Here is a 9,969-nt window from a genome sequence, read left to right on the forward strand (position 1 = left end):
ATCCCCCCTTCCCCCCTTCACCGGCGGTGTTTTTGTCACAAAGTCTAGATGGTTTGTGGGCTCTGATCGATAAAAACCTCTGGTCAAAATTCCCTAGAGCTGACTTTGGAACTGATGGTACGTTACAATTTATGCATGAAAATAAAAAACGGGGGGTAGAGAGAGAGAGAGAGAGAGGAGAGAGAGAGAGAGAGAGAGAGAGAGAGAGAGAGAGAGAGAGAGAGAGAGAGAGAGAGAGAGAGAGAGAGAGAGAGAGAGAGAGAGAATTAAAACTTCAGATGGACATGATGGACCACGCTAATATTAAAGTGATACAAGGAGGCGCATGCACCAGCACTCTGGAGGGAGCGGCAGGCAGATCTCTATGAGCTGGAGGCCAACTCGTCTACAGATCGAGTTCCAGGACAACCTCCAAAATAAAGGGGGGGCCACATACAAGGAGAATATTTCTGTAGTAGAGATTAAAGTCGACGAATAATTTTCCCAAGACTTTTAAAATGATTAGGTAGAGTGAAAATGCATCAGAGATTACAATAAGTCTAATCACAGTATGACTGATTGAACGATAACTTAATAAACACATGTTAGAAGATGGCTCAGCAGTTTAGAGCTTGGGTGCTCTTCCAGAGAATCAATTTCAAGTACTCACAACTGCCAGTAACTCCAGTCCCGAGGAAATGACACCCCTCTTCTGGCCCAGGAGGGCACTAGGCATGCAAGTGGTGCATAGATTACATACAGACAAAACACTTGTACAATAGGATAAACTAGGAAAATTTTAAATGTTGTTGAAAGTAAGATGGCTACGTGGTTCAAAATTGTGATGTGTCCCACAACGGCACTATTAAACTTGAGTTTTCAGTACCTTCATCCCTAAGGAAAACAAAACTTATGATAAAGTTTCTGAGAGCAACTCACACATTAATTTGTGACAGGCCTCTATGAAATATTTGGAGATAAACACTGCTAGATACAAGCAAGGTTACCAGACCCTGTGTCTCCTCTCCTATCTTCTTACCACCAGCTGTCCTTTCTTAGCTTCAATTTCAGGCAGGTTTTCTCCACATTATGTCATCCTGGCAGCTACAGGGGTAGGGCCAACTCCTCACAAGAAAACACATGTTCAACCTCATAGACATAAAATCAGGATCCCAGTCAAGAAGCTTGATTTCATAGCCTGCCTAGGAGAAAGCTAGTGAAGTTCCTCATTAACAAGTAGTCGAAAAAGAGAGTTGCAAGAAAAGACTTCCAAATCTGTCATGATACATGCTGAAAGTTGAGTTCTTCCGGGAAAGCAAACCTCAGGGGCACATTACTCTCTCCATTTCTTGTAAGGACCAGGAATTAAATTTGCAACATCTATTTGTGTTGTTGAAATTACCATATGCTGAAGGGTTATATTCTGGCCCTGGACACATGGGGAAGGGCCCAGGATGAGCATAGGAAGACTTGGTGGACTTTGCAGAGCCCCGGTTGAGGGCCCTACCCTGCCTGGGGAGTGGTGGGTGGATGGGGGGGGAGGTGGCTGGGGTGGGGGAGGAAGTTTGGGGGTGAGGGGAGGGAGAGGGAGAAGGGACTTGAAATAAGCTTGTTCCCTAACTAGAACTAATAAAATAAAAAAAAGAAATTACCATATGCACAAGGACATCAACTTATATGGTAGTTATCTATTGCTCTGTCACTCTAAATCAAGGTTATAATGAGGTGATACATATCACACAGTCGTTGTTATTCAGGAACTCAAAAAATGCAGTTGAGTGACTCTGGTTTCTAATCTATCATGACTGAGCTCACAGTCACCTGATGCCTTCTCCTCCTTTCTAAAACCATATGAGTACAAAGCCAAGTGTGCTCATGGCATGCCTTTAGTCCCAGACTTGAGAGGCAGAGGTAGGCAAATCTCTTACTTTGAAGCCAGGCTGCTCACATATGGAGTTCTAGACCAGACATTGCTACATAGTGAGACCCTTCTCAAAAAAAAAAAAGCAAATACACAATTGTGTGTATGTGTATATAAGTAAATAAAAAGCAAATTCTTCCTCAACTAAAGGTCTATGATCTATAAACAAGTTATTTTCCAATCCCCACTCAAAATACATTGGTAGAATGGGCACAGATTAACCAATAGGAACATTCTACTCTATGAAGGAAACAGGAGGCACCAAGGCACCAAGTTGTCTATAGCAGTTCCCAAGCCAAGCAAGACAGAAGTTGGAGCATCCTTGCCTAGGATTCAAATTCTGGGCAAACATTCCTGAGTTCTCGCCTCTAGACAGCTCTGCCTGTCAACTGTTTCTATTTGAAGACAGATGTGCACGAGTTAGAGTGGGTTTCCCTGTCTCCTTTCTAGTGGTTGAACTTTGAGGCCTCAGAAGACCCATTAGATTTTGTGTGTGTACCTTTGGGCTGAAGCTGGTAGTGTTCCTCCTGCCACAGCACCTTTAAAATCATTATGGAGGAATGGAGCTGGGTCTGACCCACAAGCCTCCACGCAGGGGACTTCCTTTCATAGTACTGGAAGTACTATGTGAAGTTATAACTACAACAGTAACCAACTTAGCAAGATGTCCTTCAAGGTGCAATAGTAGCACTTATATCTGAGGGGCAAACAACAATTGTCTGTTTGGACATACGGCCACAGCTTTCTTTCTATGGCTTTGATGACACTGACAGCAGCCCTTTGTCTCAGATCACAGACAGCACAACAGTCCAGAACAGTATAGTCAGAGATGCTCTCAGCCTGTGTGGGTTTGCTTGGCACCATACTGAGGATGGCAGCGTCTCCAGATTCCCATAATGTAGGGCCACCTTCCAGCTTTGTAGCAGAGTGGCCATTTATCTTTTCTTTCTGTTCAGTGAATTCGCTGTGAGCCAAGTGACAACCCAATGAAGGGGGTGGAACCAGCAAGAATTTGGCCTGGATGATTTTGGGATAATCACTTGAGTAGTGTGGCCCAGTGCTTCCACTCAAGGGTCACTTTTGCCATCACCAGCAATGCTGCCAAGATAAACATCTTTGTCAACACATATTATTGCCATTGAAGCCCACTTTCTCCCCAGGAGGTACTTCTCTCAAAGCCTCATGGGGCATTTAACACACTTTAGTTGTGACATGGACTGCAGCAAAAATGATGAACATGATTTGTTTGAGAAAACGTCAGCCCACAGAGACATTACCAGTAATTTATAGACACCCAATATATAGAATATATATATATATGTATATATATATGCTTCTGTATGCTTATATATATGCTTGTATCAGTTGGACAAGTTGATAGCAGGAATGTAGTTCCATTGACATCTTCACAGATGATTTCTGTCCCTTTGACCCAAGGTGTATTAGAACATCAATGGTTCTAGCATGTTGTCACCCTTCCAGACAGAAATTGGCACAAATATCATCACATCAGGGTTGTAGCAAGCTTTTTTGCTTTGTTTTTTTAAATGTAAATGGCTCACATCTCTTTCTGGCTGTAAGGTGGCCCAATGGAATGAATTTTGTTAATGTCAACATTTAGCTATTTCACACCTGATGTGAAACACAGGACATGCCTCCAGGTCTGTCATTGTTAGAGGTACCAGATTCAGGACTGCATGGTTAGATGTGCCCTAGATGAGCCTGTGCTTGTGCTTTTAGTAAAGTCTCTTTGTCCTGGGGCATCACTGATAATCACATAGTATTTGTGACTCTCAAGTTTCCACAGGGAGATGCCACCAGGGATACCATGCTCACAGCACAGACCCAGGCATACTTGAAGGAACCTTGCCCAACTCAGCCTCCTCAAATTCCCATTAGTTCTTTTGTGGCTCTCACTACATTTCTAGATCAGATGGCCAGTATTGGTGACTTGCCTGAATCCATGTGTCAATGATAATGACTTTGATCTGTATCTTTTCTTTCTCCATTTTGGCTTTGATTTGGCAATAGGTTTTACAACATCTGTGTTCTGATGATAAGCCTGTTGCGAAATGGTGACACCCAAGCCTTCCAGTCTACTTCCCAAGTGTCTTTCCCATGTTCATTAAACATCAGTAAGACTTTTTGTTGTTTTTCTAGCTGCTGTTACTAAGTAGTGTTCCCTCACTCCCTAGTGTGTTAGTTACTTTTCTGTTGCTGTGATATATTGTTGTATGATGTTTTTGTTCTTTTTGGGCTCCTTTGTGGGGGCCCACCACCCAGTACTCAAATAAATTACACACGGAGGCTTTTTCTTAGTTATGAGTGCCCTGCCTTTTTGGCTTGTTTCTAGCCAGCTTTTCTTAACTTAAAATTAACCCATCTACTTTTTCCCTCTGGGTTTTTCCTGTTCTCTTACTTCTGCAAATCTTACTCCATGGATTGCTCTGTAGCAGATGGCTGGGTGGCTGGCCTCTGATGTCCTCCTTTCCTTGTTGTCTTGTTCCTCTTCCTCATTTGTCCTGTTTATACTCTCTGCCTGCCAGCCCCACCTATCCTTGCTCCTGCCTTGCTATTGGACATTCAGCTCTTTAGTAGGGGTACCAGGTGTTTTAAACAGGCAAGGAATCACAGCTTCACAGAGTTAAACAAATGCAGCATAAACAAAAGCAACATGCCTTAAAATAATATTCTACAACAATGATCTGAAACCATGACCAAGACAACTTATAGGAAAATTTCTTTTGGCTTACAGTTCAGAGGAAGAGTCTATAGTGACAAGGAAGATGTGGCGGTAGCAAGGGGCCAGAGCAGGAAGCTGAGAGATCATATGTCCAGTGACAAACACAAAGCAGAAACCATAAAGAGTGAAGCTGAAGTAAGATGGGACTATGAACCCCGAAGCACACCTCCAGTGATGTGCTTTCTCCAGCAAGGCTGCAGCATCAAAATCTCCTAAACACACCACCAACTTGGGAGCTAGTGTTCAAATACTTAAGCTTATAGGGGGCATTTCTCATTCAAGCCACCATACCTAGAATTCCTCCCTAGAAACAAAGATGAATGCAGTGGGGCTTTAGGTATCGGCCTGGCAAGATTCTTGCTGCTTCCCCTATCTTGCTAATCCTGCATCTCTGCTAGAATTACAGTCACTCAGCAAGTCTGTGTAAAATACAAACAAGGCCCTTTCAGTTCTGCATTTAGCACACATCAGTGGATGTTGCCTCACTGTACACGGACTCCTTAACACTCTCCAGTGTGGAGGATCTTGCTGTCTGCGGATCTCTCTATCACATCCCTTCTCCCCTTCCCTAGTGCTCCGGTCCTTGGTGCCCTGGTGTGTTATCTGCATCTATGGAGCTTTTTCTCCCCCAGCCTAACCTATGGTACTACTAAAGCAGGGGAGTCAAGAATAAAACTGTAGAGCCTATTGCTGTTCTGCGCTGTTCAGTTGGCATGTTTGTGCTTATGAAAAGCTCCTTTTGGGGGCTGGAGAGATGGCTCAGAGATTAAGAGCAATGACTGCTCTTCCAGAGGTCCTGAGTTCAATTCCCAGCAACCACATGGTGGCTCACAACCATCTATAACGTGATCCGGTGCCTGCAGGCATATATGCAGGCACAACATTGTATACATAATAAATAAAAAGTTTAAAAAAAAAAACTCTACCGGGCATTGGTGGCACATGCCTTTAATCCCAGCACTCGGGAGGCAGAGGTAGGTGGATCTCTGTCAGTTTGAGACCAGCCTGGTCTACAAGAGCTAGTTCCAGGACAGCCTCCAAAGCCACAGAGAAACCCTGTCTCGAAAAACCAAAAAAAAAAACCAAAAAACAAAACAAAAAAAAAACCAACAAACAAACAAACAAAAAAAGCTCCTTTCTTCTTCACCAACGCTAGCTACATCCGGCTTCTTTGGTATCTCTTCTGGGCTGTTTCTGATCACTTTGGTCTGTCTTCAGCAAGATTTCTATTGAGTTGATTGAGTTGGGTTCTCAAGAGTCCCTCAACACTGATGTTGCTTCTCAGTCATTTTCCATCTCCAGCCTCATTATTGTGTCTGGTTCACTCTAGCTGTTTTTGTGGTATTCCAAATCCAGGCCAGTCTTTCTCTTCCAGTGCAGTAACTGTGACATTTTTTGGAATAGTCCCGAATAAAGTCTTCCTTTTATTTTAGCAAATGTCAAAATAATAACTTTTCTTTCATTCAATGAAACAATATTTGGGATCTGTTGGCTTCAAGGAGAGAAAGGACAGTGGAATTTAGGAACTTTGTCAAATGTCTAACTCAGACCTACTGTACTTTATCAATATCCAAGGCTTAGTTACAGAAAACAGAATTTACTATAGCTATTTTAGATACAAATTCATTGTAGGGAATCGAGTGCCTCATGGAATCCTTGCTAGAGCTGAAGAAATTGATTCTTGGATGAAATGCCTAAATACTTGCTCCTGTCAGACTGAGAAGCTCTCGGTGGACAGAGAGAACCTGTGGCTGCTAACTAACTCTAGGATTACATCATAGTGGCTCCAAACTCAACCCACAAAAGTAGTCTGTCTTCTGAATTCAAGATTCACGGAATCACAGGGGACGGACAGCAGCAAGGAAGCCTGGGAATTGTAGTTCCAAGCTTCAGTGCCGATGAGAAAGCGTGGGTGGCGACTGAGTGAACCAATTGACTGAGCTAGGTGGACTGCACAGAACTAGGAGTGGAGGGGGGCTAACATTCTACCTGTGAGGAAGCTGTGTCAAGCCACAGCAATAAGCACTCCGGAAACATTTGTGAATCCTGTCGTGCAGTTATGAAATCCAATTTAGCTCTTTTTGACACCGGTGTGCTAAACGGGACAGTCTCCCTGAGGGCAAAGAAAGGGTTTGGAGTTAAAACTACCCTGGCGATTTCCCCATTTCCTTAAACTAGACACGGAAACCATTTCCACTTCCTTGTCTGCTCGGCAGCACCCCCTCCTGGAAACTCGCACTCATGTTCGCCAACACTCCACTTTCATCTATTGCTAAGGCACCTTTATGTAACTTGGATATTTATTTGATTAATGCAAACCAAGATCGAAATGATGCAAAATGCAAACCCGCCCCAAAGTAAGCAAAACAACAGCGAAAACAAGACCCCAAACAGACACTGAACTTTTAAGGCTTCTAAAACAACAACCTGACGTGGGACAGAGGTCATGTTGGTGACTGCATGGCTTCTACCTCTCCTGAAAATGTTACTCCTTCACCCTTCATAACCCTCATAATGTAAATATGAGTATGTAGAGGAAGCTGAACTGGGAGGGACTCGGGCGTGTAACTGCAAAGGGTTTAATTGCAGGTGTCAACAGGCAAGGGACTGTGGTATAACATTGTCAAGTGAGTGCATATGGAACTAGAGGGTAGCTGTCACTCCTACACACCCATCTGCCCAGCTCTCCTACATGAGGGGTCTAGAAGGGGTTCAACTCTGTATTCTTTGGCAGAGTGACAGTCTTAGGGTTAGAAACCCTCAATTCTGTCCCTTGCCAGAGGCATTGAGCATGATCAGCATGCGGCAGGGGTTGTGGAGCTGCATGAGAATCCCCAAAGGATGAGGCTGGATCTGATGCAGAGACTGAAGGTTCATCTCATTAGGATGGGGAGGCCCAGGGTTGAAGGTTGAAGTACACTGGGTAGTGGAGGCAAGAAGGAGGAGGAAGAGGAAGAGGAGGAGGAAGAGGAGGAGGAGGAGCAGGAGGAGGAGGAGGAGGAGGAAGAGGATTCAAGAAAACTGGAATCCTCCAGAAGAGCTTGGAAGAGAAACAGCTTCTCTTTTGTTGATAGTGAGCTAGCTAGCCAAGGGACCTGCAGAATTGCTCCCATCTGGCAAGTGCTGGCCTGGTTAGTTTTTAGTGCCAACTTGTCACACCTAGAATCACCTTCAAAGAGGAGACCTCAGCTGAAGGATTGCCTCAATGAGATTGACCTGTAGTTCTGTATGTAAGGAATTGTCTTGATTAGATTGATGTGGGAGATCCAAGACTACTTGTGGCTGGTACCAATCCTAGGCAGGTGGACCTGGGCTGAAAAAAAAGTTAGAAGAGAGACAAAGAGGAAGGGAGGAAGGTTGGAGAAAGGGAGGGAGGAAGAGAGGGAGGGACGGAGGGATAGAAGGAGGGAAGTAGAGAGAAGAGGCAGGGGTCAGTAAGCAATGTTCCCCTATGATTTTGGTTCAGTTCCTGCCCTGACCTCCCTCAGTCCAGAACTGAAACACAGAAGTGTAAACTGATATTAAACCCTTTTCTCTTTAAGTTGTTTTTGGTCAGAGTGTTATCACAGCAACAGAAAACAAACGGAAATAATGACACTATGTTTATTAATACCATTAACTCATCAGGATCTGGAATCTTGTAGGCCAGTCTCCAGCCACACTTCTGAGGGATTATATGAACTAGCTAGCTCTTACCAATACCTCAGACTGAAAGGTGATCCTGGCCCCACCAAACCTCAGACTGCAATCCCAGACTGCTATGTTCTCCTCAACGTGGCTGGAGAATCCTGAGACTGATTCTGAAGACCCTGCTCCTATCTTTTATACCTCTCTAGTGATGGGATTAAAGGCATGAGCTCTGTTACTCTTTTAGACTGACTCAATCTTGTGTAGCGCCTGGGTGGTCTTGAACTTGGAGAGATCCATCTGCTTTGTCTCCTGAGTCTTAGGATTAAAGGTGTGTTCCTGGCTTCTATAGCTAGAGACTGACTTTCCTTTCTGAATCCCCATTCAAGCTTTAATAAATCATTAATAATTTAACACTACATTCTTCTGCCACCCCCAAACTACCAATTTACTCAGCAGATCTTGCCTTTCCCCGTTCCTAGACGGATTCCTGTATAGGTTCTCTGGGGTTGTGGCCTGTACGCTGGCTGTCCTTTGCTTTCTGTCTAATATCCATTTATGAGTGACTACATATTATATTTGTCTTTCTGGGTCTGGGTTACCTCACTTAGGATGGCTTTTTCTAGTTCTATCCATTTGCCTGCAAATTTCAAGATATCATTTTTTTTACCACTGTGTAGTATTCCATTGTGTAAATGTACCACATTTTCCTTATCCATTCTTAGGTTGAGGGGCATCTAGTTTGGTTTCAGGTTCTGCCTATTATGAATAATGCTGCTATGAATACAGTTGAGCAAACGTTCTTGTAGTGTGCCTGTGCATCCTTTGGGTATATGCCCAAAAGTGGTATTGCTGGGTCTTCAAGTAGATTGAATCCTGATTTTCTGAGAGACAAACAAAGTTGTTTTGACTTACATTTCTCAGATTACTAGGAATGTTGAGCATTTCCTTAAGTGTCTTTCAGCAATTTGAGATTCCTCTGTTGAGAATTCTCTCTTTAGATCTGTAATCCATTTTTTTTTTGGATTATTTGGTCTATTGATGTTGAGTTTCTTGGGTTCTTTTGGAGATCAGCCCTCTGTCAGATGTGGGGTTGGTAAAGTTCTTTTCCCATTCTGTAGGCTGCTGTTTTGTTTTATTGACCATGTTCTTTGTTTTACAGAAGCCTCTCAGTTTCAGGAGGTTCCATTTATTCATTGTTGTTCTCAGTGTCGGTGATACTGGTGTTATATTTAGGAATTCGTCTCCTGTGCCAATGCATTCAAGGCTACTTCCCACTTTCTATTCTATGAGGTTCAGTGTGATTCAGTTTATATTGAGGTCTTTGATCCATTTGGACTTAAGTTTTGTGCATTGTGATAGATATGGATCTGTCTGCAGTCTTCTACAGGCCAGCATCCAGTTATGCCAGCACCATTTGTTGAAGATGCTTTCTTTTTTCCATTTTATAATTTTAGCTTCTTTGTCAAAAATCAGGTGTTCATAGATGTATGGATTAATATTAGAGTCTTCAATCCTATTCGATTGGTCACCTGTCTGTTTTGTGCCAATACCAAGCTCTATAGTAGAGCTTGAAGTCAGGGATGGTGATGCCCCCAGGATGATTCTTTATTGTACAGGATTGTTTTGGCTATCCTGGGTTTTTGTTTTTCTGGTTTTTTTTGTTGAGTATTATCCTTTTCAGGTCTGTGAAGAAATT

Source organism: Cricetulus griseus, chromosome 2 (genome assembly GCF_003668045.3).
Source record: "Cricetulus griseus strain 17A/GY chromosome 2, alternate assembly CriGri-PICRH-1.0, whole genome shotgun sequence".
Taxonomy (NCBI): domain Eukaryota; kingdom Metazoa; phylum Chordata; class Mammalia; order Rodentia; family Cricetidae; genus Cricetulus; species Cricetulus griseus.